General features: G+C 37.1%; 1 pseudogene across 1 annotated transcript in view; it reads left to right on the top strand.

Annotated features, from left to right (window-relative positions):
* Positions 1-15,407, top strand: part of LOC309797578 (ankyrin repeat domain-containing protein 26-like) — a 96,602-nt pseudogene that overhangs the window by 23,001 nt on the left and 58,194 nt on the right. The window contains exons 7-15 of the transcript XR_014296150.1: positions 1,780-1,852; positions 2,737-2,797; positions 2,887-3,080; positions 6,195-6,321; positions 6,849-6,907; positions 9,967-10,060; positions 12,146-12,244; positions 12,862-12,890; positions 12,983-13,055. The product of XR_014296150.1 is annotated as an ankyrin repeat domain-containing protein 26-like (transcript). The remainder of the gene's footprint in view (positions 1-1,779; positions 1,853-2,736; positions 2,798-2,886; positions 3,081-6,194; positions 6,322-6,848; positions 6,908-9,966; positions 10,061-12,145; positions 12,245-12,861; positions 12,891-12,982; positions 13,056-15,407) is intronic.

The raw sequence follows: 15,407 nt of genomic DNA, 5'->3' as shown, positions 1-15,407 counted from the left end.
AACATCTACATAGAGCATCTGTCTAGTTGATTTCTCTACTTACTGCCTTCCCAGTCTGGTTTTGGTTTTCCCTTCAGGGTAGTACCCTTGCCTGGTTCTCTGAAGTTTTTTCTTTTTTCCTAGAGTCTTTTTTCTTTTCTTTTTTTTTAAAATAAATACATTTGGTTATTTGTTTATTTTTGGCTGCATTGGGTCTTCGTTGCTGCGCGTGGGCTTTCTCTAGTTGTGGCGAGCAGGGGCTACTCTTCGTTGTGGTGCACGGGCTTCTCATTGCAGTGGCTTCTCTTGTTGCAGAGTGCTCGGGCTTCAGTAGTTGTGGCACGTGGGCTCAGTAGCTGTGGCTCATGGGCTCTAGAGCACAGGCTCAATAGTGTGGCGCACAGGCTTAGTTGCTCTGGGGTATGTGGGATCTTCCCAGACCAGGGCTCGAACCCATGTCCCCTGCATTGGCAGGCGGATTCTTAACTACTGTGCCACCAGGGAAGTCCCGAGCCCATCCTTGATTCAGGAACCATTGCCTTCACAGGCTGAAATCTTAAAGGTTGGAGACTGCCATTGAGCAGGCCTCAGGGGTGAGGCACAGGGGTGATTTGGGAGGGGAGCCTATAGGAAGGAAGATATTTAGGCAGTACATAGAGAAAGAGAGGCACAGCTGCCAGGACTCTGTTTCTACAGCACTGTCTCTGCTTGGGGATCTGAGTGCCTATGAGGGTTTTTAAGAGCTAGCTATTTATGTGGACCTGAATAAGGCAGGACCTGTATAGGAAAACTAAGTAGACTTTATAATTTTTAATGTTTTAATCTCTCTGGGAATGGTTTAACATATAAATTAGACATATAAATTTGTTCTTTGACTTTTGTACATTTAACTTTCAAACATTTCAGGGGAGTCCCTGTACTGTTTTAGAGTAAAGGGAAGGAATGGGGCCTTCTTTTTTTTTTTTTTAACACATTTATTTATTTATTTATTTATTTTTTGGCTTCATTGCTGCGCACGGGCTTTCTCTAGTTGCGGTGAGTGGGGGCTACTCTTCGTTGTGGTGCATGGGCTTCACATTGTGGTGGCTTTTCTTGTTGCGGAGCATGGGTTCTAGGCATGCGGGCTTCAGTAGTGGTGGCGTGTGGGCTCAGTAGTTGCGGCTCGCCGGCGCTAGAGTGAAAGCTCAGTAGTTGTGGTGCACGGGCTTAGCTGCTCCGCGGAATGTGGGATCTTCCCGGACCAGTGCTTGAAGCCGTGTCCCCTGCATTGGCAGGTGGATTCTTAACCCCCTGCGCCATCGGGATAGCCCCGGGAGCCTTCTTTAATAAGTGGTTTCCCTGCTGGAGAACCAAGACTGCCATTTTTGATGGACACAGATTACTCTTTGAACCAGGCACGGACAATGGAGAAGGAACAGCATATCCTTCTACTTTGTTTTAGGTCATCAGGTTTGTTCCAGTTCTGGTAAACAAAAGTTATGTTACCCATTAATTGGGTTTTCAGTTCAGGTTTTAGGACTTTTGGTGAAAACAAATTATTCTTAGGCTCTGCCAGTATACTGGCTGTCACCCTTTGTTATGGGAACTAAGAATGGGTCTTAGCTAGATATTTCATAGGTTGGGAGAGATGGAAGCAGAAATAGGTAACTAAAAGCTTTTCCAAAACAGAGGCCACATTTTAATGATGTCAGAAAACATCATTTAATATATAGATAACCAACCTTTCACTTGATTTTGTTTGTTTGTTTTCGGTTAAAGAAATGAAGTCACTCATTTTTGTTATATATTTTTGCTCTGAAGCCTTTCCAACAAACCTGGTGTTGATGATTCATGGCCTACATCAGATGATGAAGACTTAGATTTTGATACCAAGGTAAAGTTCTCTCCTGTGAAATTAGTTTTCCTGCTTTGAATTTAGTTTTGTGTAGTATTAACTTTTAAAGTTTAGCAGTGGTCTACCTCTCATTGTTTTATGTTTGTAGTAGAAAGTTGGTCAGAGCAAACCATTTTATAAAAATATGACTAGTTGAATTTTTTTTTTACTTTGCTAAATACTGAAGGTCGGGGCTGAAGAGGAAATGGGCTGGGAAGTAGATAGTGACAGGAAAAGTGTATAGAGAAGCACTTTCCCACAAGGGAGGAAATACGAAATTTGGTCAAGGATAAGGATTCTTACTGTGACTTTTCAACCATACTGATGTGATTTATATATACTCATGCTTAAATGAAATCTTTAGTGGATACAGTTACTTACTGTAATAATCATAGAATTTTCCTGGGGACTTTCAGTTCCAAAACTATGTAGCATATATCATCTAGTTCTTTTTTCTTGGACAATTTTTATTTTGGTATCATAGAGTTGTTAGGAGAGAGCTTTTTTTCCCTCTGTTTCTGTCTTTGGTTCTGCATTAAGCCTAAAATAACAGTCGAAATTATGGAAATTTAGAAATTAAAATTCTGTTTCTCAAAATCCATATTATGAAGGGATTTCACTGTGTTTTCTGAAGCATTCCATTAAGCATATATTCAGGGAATTCCCTGGTTGTCCAGTGGTTAGGACTCCACGCTCTCACTGCCAAGGACCCAGGTTCAATCCCTGGTCGGGGAATTAAGATCCCACAAGCAGTGCAGGATCTTATTTCCCCGACCAGGGGTTGAACCCATGCCCACTGCAGTGGAAGCATGGAGTTTTAACCACTGGATCGCCAGGGAATTCCCAATACTTCTTATTCTTAAAGCTCTTGTTTTCTTCTCTAGAATGTCCTGAAACCAAGCTTAACAAAGCTAATGAGTGCTTTTCAGCAATCCAAGAAAAACAGTAAGTTATTTGAAGACTATCCTTCTTGTGTTATTCACTGATTTGAAATTACGGATGTTCTCATGTACTCCACCTTGTTTTCACTATAGTAGAAGCAAAATGTGGCATCGTGAGACCAGAAGAGAGAACCTTCTTTGAGCACAATAGTTCTGATAGTGGAAATGAAGATGTGGTCGAAACCTTTCCCAAACCATCAATCCAGGGCGTCTCTCATCCTGCTTTCCCATCACCTGAACCTCTCCCAAAACCTCTCAAGTCTTTATCAGGCCTTTGTCTCACAAAGGTAAGTTGTTCTGTTTTGTTTTTAACTCTTTTTTTCTGTGCTTTTTCACATACCAGCCCCCTGATTCTTACAGTGATGAAAAGGATCCCTTGCAGAAATGGAATTCCTCAAGATCACGATAGAAAACAGTGTAATAACAAGAGCAATATATGTGCAGGATTGAGATTTATGAACGTTGGTGGCAGTAAACCATTCTGAAGTATGCCATTATGAAAGGAAAGAATGAGAAAGCAACTAGAAAGAACAACTAGATGAATATGAAGATGGGGAGGGGGGTGAAGGGGAATAATTCATTTAAGAAGGACAAGATGAATTTAAAGATTGAATGAGGGTCAAGATGAGAGAGATTATTATACAAACAACAGAAATAGTGGGGTTAAGTGAGAGCAGGAACTCTATATTATAAAATATGATAGAAATTATTTCAAATTCAAATTAACAAGAGAAAATCAGGTCATGGGAAAAAATGCTCATACTCTTTTGAATGACATATAGTTGATTTTTATGAAGAACTGAAAGAGAATTTGATCCTTACCTTTTTTTGGTTGTTGTTGTTGTTTTCTAATTGAAGTGTAATTGATTTACAATACTGTGTTAGTTTCAGGTGTACAGCAAAATGACTTGGTTATACATATATATGTATATATCTATATTCCTTTCAATTCTTTTCCATTATAGTTTATTACAAGGTATTGAATATAGTTCCATGTGAAAGTTAGTTTTAATTTGAAGTTTTTTCCTTTTTAAAAAATTCTCACTTTTAAATTAATGAGGTTATGTCTTATATTTAATCTAGCAAAACCTTTGTTCATAGATAATGCAAGAAGAGCTCTGTTTTAGGCCTTATCAGATTTATTATGAATTAAGAATTTGGGGCCCTTCTGTTTCTTGTGGTTTCTTACTTACTGTTTGGTATATACTTAACTAATTTATCTTACTGTTTGGTATCATCTTGGTAGGTGTTTTGGATCTTTTTGAGAATAAACAGAGAGGAAGTAAATAAGTATTTTGTCTAGTCTTTCACTAAGATTATAATTTCTAATTGTGTAAATGAGGTTCTTAATTTCAAGTCATGAAATGAGAAAATTTTAAACTGCAACAGTCTTAAAGAAAAAAATATAGAAATCATTTTTTTCTGGAGAGATTCTGATTTATCTTTTCCTAGTAATATCTGCACATAATGGGCACATATACACACATCAAATGAATGAAAGCACAATTTATGATTTTTTTCTAATATAAACTACTTGTTATTATAAAATAATAAGGAAGGAAAAATTACCAGCAGAGTGTACAAAATTATCTTTGCAAGATAATTTTTTACTTTTTAAAATATCTCCAGCAGTAGGTACATTTCATGTTATTCTTGAGAAACATTATTAACTTCAGTATTTATGGTTAAACTAGCATGTAAATATTTTGTTATACAAGTTAAACTAACATGTAAGTTTTTTCATATCTAAAACCCAGGAATCCTGGTTACTTGATTTTTTAGTCCCTTTGTTCTTCCCTCATGTGAATATTGGGTCCTGTTTGTTAATCATAGATGTATCTGAGAACTTTTAAATCTCAAACTTGGATAATCATAGTTTTACTAATTTTTTTTAGTTCTATATCATTTCCCCAATCTTTAACTGCCATTCTATAAGGCGTAGATAGTAAGAGTTATTAGCGTGCTGTTCACAGGTGAATAAGGAAACCATGTAAATTTTAAAATAGGGTTTTATATTTCTTCCGTACATCATAGTAGTACTTAAAAATGCCTCATAATTCCATAATCACATAAACATTCTCTTCTACAATTTCAAACTTATCTTTTACGATTAATTTTTGAAAAGGAGTTTTCTTTCAGTCTCTTGAGTTGGTGTTTTACAATTAAATCTTTTCATTAAACTTAAAAATGCTTATTGCTATAATATCCCAGAAATGAATATTTGCGCATATTCATGAAAGAGTATATTTTATATCCTTAAACAAATGTTGCAATATATAATCGAAAAATTGAATCTCATAGTTTTCTTCCCCAGTCTTGTTTATATTTTCAAAAGTTCAGAACTCTGCATAGGTTTGCATCATTTAATTATACCAGGTTAGTATATTTTACAGATATTTATCTTAACATCATATGCTTTTCCTGAATAAGTTTATCTATTACTAATCCAAATGCATTTATCCAAATCTTTCCTCTAAGTCCCCTGGGTGCCTCAAATTTGTTATGCCTCAAACTGAAGACATTGTCCCTGATGCTTTCCTCTTTCCTGACTCTTTGTAAGCTACTCTGTCATCTGTCTTCCCCATCCTAGTAGATAACATCACTGAAATACCAAAGCAGGAAAAATCCTGGACTCCATCCCTCCCTGAAATCACCACATCCTGTTGCTCATCAAGTTCAGTATTTTCTACCTGCTTACCATTTTTCATTTCCTATTACTTTCTCACTTATAATTTTGAAATGCTCTTTTCTAGTTTTGCTCCCCTGATGTTCATCTTTACGTTGCTGCCAGAGTGACCTTTCTAAAATATATTTGTGAAGATGTAACACCTCTACTTATGTAGTGGATCCCCATCACATGAAGGAGAAAGTTCATGTTCTAGGAGGACACTTGCTTTTTTTGGTTTGGCTCTGATCCTCCAGTTTTGTCTCTCCATACCATTCCCCGTAACTGTGTTCTAGTTTTCCACGTGACTTGTTATGTTGTTTCATGCCTCGTCCTTTTGCTCAGGCTGCCCTTTCTAGAATCCCCTTCACGTCCCTGCTCTACACTGTGTGTGTCTTTTAAGACACAGACCTGTCTTTGCAGCATTTCCTGAGCTACCCAGATACAGCTGACTCCTCTTTCCTTGTGCCCTTCTTGTACTCTGTTCACATCAACTGTAGAGCTTTTGAATGATACTTTGCTGTTCTTACTTGTTTTCATGTAGCTCTACTTCTCCTGGAATACAGAGCAGAATCGGTCTTCTATTTATATTTCCAGCTTTTCTCCCAGGATAGTGCCGATGATTTGATAGATCCAGTAAATGTTTGTTGTCTTACTGATTGATTGAATGACCAAATGAATGAATATGATGTTTTCTGGAACGAGGTGTTTGTTTTATTTTGTTTTGTTTTTATAGGAAGGAGCAACAAATCCAGAAATTGCAGAAAACGAAAATGATACTGATATTGAAAGTGCTGCACAAGAGCAAACAGATCATAACAATTTGACTTCTGTTGATGGAGCTCAGAAAAATAATAGGAATGGTGAGTTAGTGAATATTTATGAATTTTTTTCTATGCTTAAAGGCTAGTCTAAAAACATCTAAAGTGTGTAGATCCAAATATACTATCCATTTCTTTCTTTTTTTTTTTTTTTTTTTTTTTTGCGGTACGTGGTCCTCTCACTGCTGTTGCCTGTCCCGTTGCGGAGCACAGGCTCTGGACGCACAGGCCCAGCGGCCACGGCTCACGGGTCCAGCCGCTCAGCGGCATGTGGGATCCTCCCGTACCAGGGCACGAATCCGTATCCCCTGCATCGGCAGGCGGACCCTCAACCACTGCGCCACCAGTGAAGCCCTTTTTTTTTCCCATTTCTTTTTAAGTATGTTTCTTTTGCTCCGTTTCTTCAGAAGTATCCCAACTACTACCAACTTTTTCTTCCTGAAAATGCCTCACCCCTCTGAAATTCTTTTCTGCTACTTTATTTTATTTAAATATTTGTGGATGGAGATAGACATATATGTCATAGTAGTAAATGTTCTCATTAATGTATCTGTGGCTGCATTTTACAGATATGATGTCAGCATTAGGATTAGAAGAGGAAGGTATAGAATCACCTTGGGATTCTGAGGTACTGTCTACTATTATTATTATTATTTTTTTATTTTAAAATATAAGCACTGAGTGATGTTAAAACATAAAAGGGGGGGTGCTTTGACTTTACTTCCTCACCTTTGCATTTGCCCATCAAAAGTTTTTCCTTACATTTTTAACCTGTAATTAATTAAATAATTGTGTGCTAAGTATAATAACTACCACATAGTGCACTTTTGTTAATTTGCAAGATTCACCTAATGAAACCAGTGTAGCACAGAGCAAAAACCAAGGCTTAGAAGCCATAAGGAATCAGTTTGGGTTCTGAAGTTAAATTTATCTAAAAACTGAAGCATTATTCCAGGTCAGCCTATGGCCAAATGTATGTTTCTTTTTTCTTTTCTTTTTTTAAAAATTTTTGTTGGAGTCTAGTTGATTTACAATGTTGTGTTAGTTTCAGATATACAGCAAAGTGAATCAGTTATACATATATCCACTCTTTTTTCGATTCCTTCCCCATATAGGCCATTACAGAGTTTTCAGTAGAATTCTCTGTGCTATACAGGAGGTCCTTATTATTGATCTATTTTATATATAGTAGGGTGTATCTGTCAGTCCCAGTCTCCCAAGCAAATGTATGTTTCTTTGGTACATATGGATGTGTAAAACTCCTAGTGAGGTTCAGAGAGAAACAGGTTAAAATGTAGTTTTTTACCACTTAGACCTGAAAAAGATAGTGCCTGAGACTTGAAAGTATTATTACATTTGGATTTTCAACTAGATCTGCAAGGAACGTTTCAAGAGAAGCAAAAGAATGCGGAATAATAAGTATGTGGCGTTATAATAACAACAGTTTGGTTTAGCGATATTTTAATAAGTACACACCATTTTGGATAAACTAGTGTGCGTTGAGTACCTTTATGGCAGCCATCCTTGAAGTAACGTAAATATAAAGGAATGATGACCTGTTGTAAGGTGACAGCTATGGAAAGAGATAAGAAGGGCCTGATCTGTTAGATATAGGCAGCTGCTGCAGTGATACAGCACTGTGTTTAAAGTCAAAAGACATGGTAGCATCCTGGTTCTGTCACGAGCTGTGGGATCTCGGAAAAACTTGTCTACCCTGGTTGAGCGTCAATGACCTCCTTCGTAAAAATGGTACTGGTACCCACTTCTCAGGTATGTGTAGGGAACAGATGTGGTAAGAGCTGTGAATACACCTTGTAAACTGTAAAGGGTGCTATAGAAATGTAAGACAAAAATGATCACAGTGCATGGACATATATACACTACCAAACGTAAGGTAGATAGATAGTGGGAAGCAGCCGCAGAGCACGGGGAGATCAGCTCGGTGCTTTGTGACCGCCTGGAGGGGTGGGATGGGGAGGGTGGGAGGGAAGGAGATGCATGAGGGAAGGGATGTGGGAACAGATGTATATGTATGACTGATTCACTTTGTTATAAAGCAGAAACTAATTAAAAAATGATCACAGTGGCAATTAGTGACTCACTAAATGCTGGGGCACTTTTTTAAAACTTGAAGGACAATAAAATGACAGTAGTGTTAAGAATAGGAAAATTAGAACGGGCATGTGGATTTCTAGCTTGGGGTATGTTAAGTTTCTATAGACTGTTATCGGAGATCTCCTATAGGTATCAAGTGCTTTGGTACTTGAGGTTCTCTCGACATTTTAAATGTTTTGGTCTTAAATAAATTCCTGTTATTGAATACCAACTATGTACGGGGCAGTTAGACACTGACTGTACCAATTGAGGGGTTAGGCTGTAGTGGTGGGAACCAAACAGGAATCCTTTTTAAGTCACTGTTAAGTCCTTCATGTAAAGAAAATTGAGAGGGCTTCCCTGGTGGCGCAGTGGTTGAGAGCCCACCTGCCGATGCAGGGGACACAGGTTCGTGCCCCGGTCCGGGAAGATCCCACGTACCGCGGAGCGGCTGCGCCCGTGAGCCATGGCCGCTAAGCCTGCGCGTCCGGAACCTGTGCTCCTCAACGGGAGAGGCCACAACAGTGAGAGGCAAAGAACATGGAGAATGTTACGTCAGACAACATTGAGAGAGTTTGTAGTTAGGATGGGGATGGGGGTGGGAGTGGAATTTAGGTAGTCAGAAAAGATCTGCGTGTGAGAAAAACTACCAAGGGGAGGATGGGAAGGAGCCAGTCACGTGAGGGTCCAGGGGAGGGACGTTCTGGACAGAGAGAGCAGCGGATCCCATCTGTTCATCATTACACTCTCGCATCTTGGAAGGACCAGGAAACAGGAAGTGGGGTAACTGTCCTTACAATCACTTTTATCATTGTTGTTGTATGTAGAAAATAAAATGTGCATAAGAAAAGCTTGGCACATTTAGATGCTTAATAAATAAAAGTTCTTATTCTTCCCTTATTAAAGCTTGCTGTACTTTTTTGAAGAGTTGCATAACTATATTTAAATTTTCTGCTATTATTTAAACATAAAAGTTTTTCTTACTACTTCGCTATTTTATTCAACTATTTTTCCTATCAATAAAAATTTTATCAAATAACAGATTCTTATAAGCCCTTGTTTACCTAAATGAAGCAGCTTCTACAGTGTTCTGTTTATGCTCAACATGACATACTTCATGGTTTCTTTTCATGCCAAGTATATTAATTTAATACTAAAAACTTTCTGTCTTTAGAAATATTTTAAATTTACAGCAAGTGTACTTATTAAAGAATTTATTTAAACACATATTTTTTAAAAATACTCTCTTCTTTTGACAAGGAATGCAAAGTAGTGTTAGGTGTTTTGAAGGTAATTGTTTGCTGAAATGTGCCTGTAGGTCAGGCACATTTTTCGTCTGTGAAAATAATTCCTCTGGCTTTCCATGCTCAGTTTACAGAGTCAGTAGCCAAATGAGGATAAAAGATAGACTTGATCTAGAGAGTGTATATGAAGTTTTCTATTTCAATGTTTGGGTTTTCAGTGCATGCTTCTCTTATTTTTAAATCTAATTGCTTGTAAAGTAGGAAATTTTTAAAAAGTAGGGTATTTTCAGCTATTAGAAGGGGATTAGGAAAGCTTTATGCAACTCATTATTAATATCAATTTTAACAGAGTATCTCTGAGAGACTTCCAGAGAAGTATGTTGATCATTTATCTGGAGCTGCAGGTCAAAGAGGAAAAAATATATTAAATGGACAAGTAGAAGGTAAGAACTATATTTTTATGAAAAAGTCATTTGACAGCATGTTGATTTAAAATGGGAATTCTGATATATTCTAACAGCCAAAGAAAATCACCTGTCGGTTAAGAGGAAGAATCATTCCTCACACTGATTTCAAGTTGACCTGAGCCTGTCTCATTCTGGAAAAGAAGTGCTGTATCAGAAGAACTAAGCAGCTACGTCTTTTTTTCTTGTCAAAAATCCATCAGCAGTTTTTAGGCAGTTTTTATTTGGCCAAAAAGCAGTGCTTGAATACTTAACTGTGTGGTGTGTTCTATTTAAGCTCTGAGTGTCCAGATGCTCTTTTGTAGACAACATGCCATGATATAATCATCTATCTCCATGTCTGTTACCAAGTTACACTGTGAAGTGTGCCACCCTTTTGAGGTGGTCCTCAAAGACACAGTTTGCTTGTTGTTTAACCAAGTGTCCTAAAGCATGTACTGAAGTTATATCATTTTTATTCTAAAAAGCTATGCAGCTTATATTCTGAAAACTATTAAAAAACATAACACTGTTGATGTAAAAAAAAAAAAGGAAATCACCTGTCAAATGCATAGTGAGGAAAAAGACGAGAAAAGGAGGGAAGCTGTGTATCTTATCTGGTGTCAGCCACAGATTAAATTGAGAGTCCCCTTTAAGGAGCTAAATTATTAGTTCTGTTTCAAGGTACTCTACAACCTAGGGAAAGTCGGGAAATGAGGAAGAGGAAAGAAGGACTAAAGAATGAGAGAGGCAGAGGTTACAGGGAGTAAATGAAGGAAAAGGAAGCAGGGGTCTGTGGAGGACGGGGGCAAAGTAAAATAGGTCTTTAGAAAAGGGAAGAGAAGAGTATTTGAAACGTTAGACAAATTTGGAGTGAGCTTCCAGCACCGAAACTTGTCAGAGACGAACAGCAAAGCTTTCCCACTCTTACTGTGGGAATGTAGAAGCAGACTGATAGATCAGAGTTTCTCAAATTTTAATTAGTCCCCTGGGGACCTTGTGAAAAGTGCACATGCTGAGCAGCAGGTCTGGGATTGTGCATTTCTGACAAGCTCTCAGAGTAGCTAGGGTGTAGGCTTGCATTGAGAGAAATCTGGAAGAGGAGCCACTGGATAGTTCAAGACAGAACAGGATCAAGGAAGAGCATTATTATTTTTTCTTTCTGAGTGTGTTTATATCATTTTTTATACCAATGCTTCCATATTCCATATTTAAATATTCCATATTTAAGAGGGTAGCAAAGCGTTGAAGTAGAACTTATAGATGTAAGGTGCCACTGCTAAGCAAAGAGGAAAAAAGAAGTGGTGGGGATGATCCATAAAAAGAATGTCAAAGGGGGAGAATTAAGACCACAGATCCAGAGACTACCTTTGAAGAGAAAAGAATATAGTGAAAGGAAAGAGGGGAGAAAGAAGGGTGTTAGGGAGGTGATTGTGGAGGTGATGAGGAAACGTGAGAGAACTCTCGTTAGATGACTTTAGTGTATTTACACTGAAACAAGGTTAGGTCATTGCTGCTCCAGAGAGTACTGGAAGCAGGAGTGGGTGCTAGAATTGAGGTAAACCCCAGCTCCTCCTTCTAACTATCAGGCATCAAAGATATATGTTGTGTTGGTATGTGTTATTCAAATGAGATTAATTTGAATATGGAAGCATTGGCTGTTTTGTTTTTTTTTTTAAGATAGGTTTTTTTTTTTTTTTCTTTTTGGCTGCTTGACTTGGCATGTGGGATCTTAATTTCTCCGACCAGGTATTGAACCCGTGCCCCCTGCAGTAGAAGCATGGGGTCTTCACAACTGGACCGCCAGGGGAGTCCCTAAGAAAGCTAATTTTTTGATGATAATTGTTTCACAAAAATCCTTTTAAACATTAGCATGATATACTGAACCAAACTAATTTTGGAAACAAAAGAAATTAATAGGGTTCATTCCCTAAATGCTAAAATTGTTACTTTCAGTAAATACTACACTGATTTTGAAATATGAAAGACTTTTAATATCTAATAATTCTATGGCAGTAAAATTTACTTTTTCCTTTTTGATAATTGTACTTCGATATTGAAAACTTATAATACGTTATTTCTTAGATGTGCCTTATATACCTTCTTGCATGAGTGGATCGAAAAACTTTAAGATGACTAAACTAGAGGATCCAAGAAATGTAGGCATACCAGTAGCCCACATGGGTATGGAAAAAAATGAATATTTTTATGAACTGTAATTCTACAAGTGTATATCCAAGCTGATCAGTTCATAACACTTTCTCTGATGAGAAATGAATTATACATTCAACTGAACTGTCATCCCAACTGTGCACTTCCTAAATTACAGGACAAATTGAAGAACATGATAACTACTTGTAGTATAATGGTGTAAATGATGCTGCTGTATTGCATTCAAGATATGCTGTTGCATTTTACCATCAGCTTTCACATTTACCTTCTCGGGGTCATGATTTGTTCCTCTGATTAAAGATCACTTTTCTCCTCATCAATCAGCATGTTCACATTGGTACATGTGCATTTTTCTATTTTATAAAGGCTTTTGGAACATAATCTTACTTTTGAAGTCTTAACTGCATGTTTTGTTAAACCTGTACTCCTATTTTTTCTTCAGTATCTATAGTGGATTCATATGTCTGTCTTGTTGCAGTCCTAACTTCCCCCAAGAAACAAAACACCAAAACCTAAAGTATTCACTGCCAAGGCCAAGCATGAGGATTCTGCTCAGTACTAACTGCATGAATATATAGTTGGCTTTCATAGTTACGTGTAATTGATTCTATGTCCCTTTTGCCTTTTAGATTCTCCTGGAAAATATCCTCACTTGAAGGTAAAAACTTATATTTTTGTCTTGAATTATTAACTACAGACTGTATCAAATGTACATTATTTATTAATCAACTTGTTTCAAAACCCATTCAGCCTGCAGTTGGAGTGAAAGATTCTGTTCCTAGTAAAACAGTAGGAATGAAGGATTTACAAACATCCAGATCAGGTAAATTTTGCAGTGCAAATTTCACTCTGGAAAGAGGTACACTAAAATATTTGAAACGCTCACAGCCTTCATATTCCTAATTCTTTTTTCTTTTGTTTTTGCAAGTTTAATTGACGGATTTGACATAAATAAGGCACATGTTATTGTTGGTATCCATGTTTTGAAAAAAAGATATTTACAACCATAAGAAAAAGATATTTTTAAAATGTAAGCTTTAACTCAGATGTTTCTATGTACGCTTCAATACCCTAAAGTTCTCAGCTTGGAATCTCTGTACTTCTTAGGGATTCTCAGAGGTTAATTATTAGATTCTAAGATTTTTCCAGTTTTATAAAATGCTTATTTGAATTCTGACCTTAACCTAGAGTAAAGCTTCACTTGCTAACATGTCAATTGTATTTCAAATTTAATTATTTCATTTTAGTGGTGTTACACGGATGAGCTTAAGCCAACCAGATGTTTTGATTAGCAGACTCTGTGTGTGTGTGTGTGTGTGTGTGGTCTTTGATTATTAAAAGTGGGGGAAAGTAATCATACCTTAATGACGATTTGATAGACACAATCTTTTAAAACAGTAATTCTGAACGTTTTGGGCTTTAAGATCCTTTTATTTATTTGTTTGTTATTTTTTATGATGCAGATATAGGATCCTTTTATACTTTTAAAAATTATTGAGAATTCCAAAGAACTTTTGTTTAAGTAGGTTGTATCTACTGATGTTTACTGTATTGGAAAATAAAACTGAAAAATTTAAAATACAAGCACACACAATCATACATTCTATTAGCCATTAGAAGTATGATGTTATCACATATCTTGTCTCTGGAAAACTGCTCTGTACACTTAAAACAGAATGAGAATGGAAATAACGTTTACTGTTATTGTGAAATAGTTTTGACCTCTTGGACCCCTTGAACGGTTGAGTCTTGGGACTCCAGGGATGCTCAGGTGACACTTGAGAACCACTTTTAAACCATTTACAGAGCTCATGGATGTGAAATGATAAAGGGACGCTTGTGATGAAACAGGCTTTAAACTTTCACTTTTACGTTTCTTGCTTTTTTCTTTGATTTGTCTCTTTTTTCATATATATACAGCAGGTTCTTATTAGTCATCAATTTTATACACATCAGTGTATACATGTTATTCCCAATCTCCCAATTCATCCAAGCACCATCCCCAGCCCCCGGCGGTTTTCCCCCCTTGATGTCCATACGTTTGTTCTCTACAACTGTGCCTCAATTTCTGCCCTGCAAACCAGTTCACCTGTACCATTTTTCTAGGTTCCACATATATGCATTAATGTACGATATTTGTTTTTCTCTTTCTGACTTACTTCACTCTGTATGACAGTCTGGATCCATCCACGTCTCAACAAATGACCCAATTTCATTCCTTTTTATGGCTGAGTAATATTCCAATGTATATATGTACCCCATCTTCTTTATCCATTCGTCTGTCGATGGGCATTTAGGTTGCGTCCATGACCTGCCTACGGTAAATAGTGCTGCAATGAACATTGGGGTGCATGTGTCTTTTTGAATTATGGTTTTCTCTGGGTATATGCCCAGTAGTGGGATTGCTGGATCATATGGTAATTCTATTTTTAGTTTTTTAAGGAACCTCCATACTGTTCTGCATAGTGGCTATATCAGTTACATTCCCACCAACAGTGCAAGAGGGTTCTCTTTTCTCCATACCCTCTCCAGCCTTTGTTGTTTGTACATTTTCTGATGAAGCCCATTCTAACTGATGTGAGGTGATACCTCATTCTAGTTTTGATTTGTATTTCTCTAATAATTAGTGATGTTGAACAGCTTTTCATGTGCTTCTTGGCCATCTGTATGTCTTCTTTGGAGAACTGTCTATCTAGGTCTTCTGCCCATTTTTGGATTGGGTTTTTTTTTAATATTGAGCTGCATGAGCTGTTTATATGTTTTGGAGATTAATCCTTTGTCCGTTGATTTGTTTGCAAATAGTTTCTCCCATTCTGAGGGTTGTCTTTTTATCTTGTTTATGGTTTCCTTTCCTGTGCAAAAGCTTTGAAGTTTCACTAGGTCCCATTTGTTTATTTTTGTTTTTATTTCCATTACTCTAGGAGGTGGATCAAAAAAGATCTTGCTGTGATTAATGTCAAAGAGTGTTCTTCCTATGTTTTCCTCTAGGAGATTTATAGTGTCCAGTCTTACATTTAGGTCTCTAATCCATTTTGAGTTTATTTTTGTGTATGGTGTTAGGGAGTGTTCTAATATCATTCTTTCCATGTATCTGTCCAGTTTTCCCAGCACCACTTATTGAAGAGACTGTCTTTTCTCCATTGTATATCCTTGCCTCCTTTGTCATAGATTAGTT

Source organism: Mesoplodon mirus (genome assembly GCF_964341445.2).
Source record: "Mesoplodon mirus genome assembly, contig: HAP1_SCAFFOLD_751, whole genome shotgun sequence".
Lineage (NCBI taxonomy): Eukaryota > Metazoa > Chordata > Mammalia > Artiodactyla > Ziphiidae > Mesoplodon > Mesoplodon mirus.
This window is presented reverse-complemented; position numbering and strand designations above follow the sequence as displayed.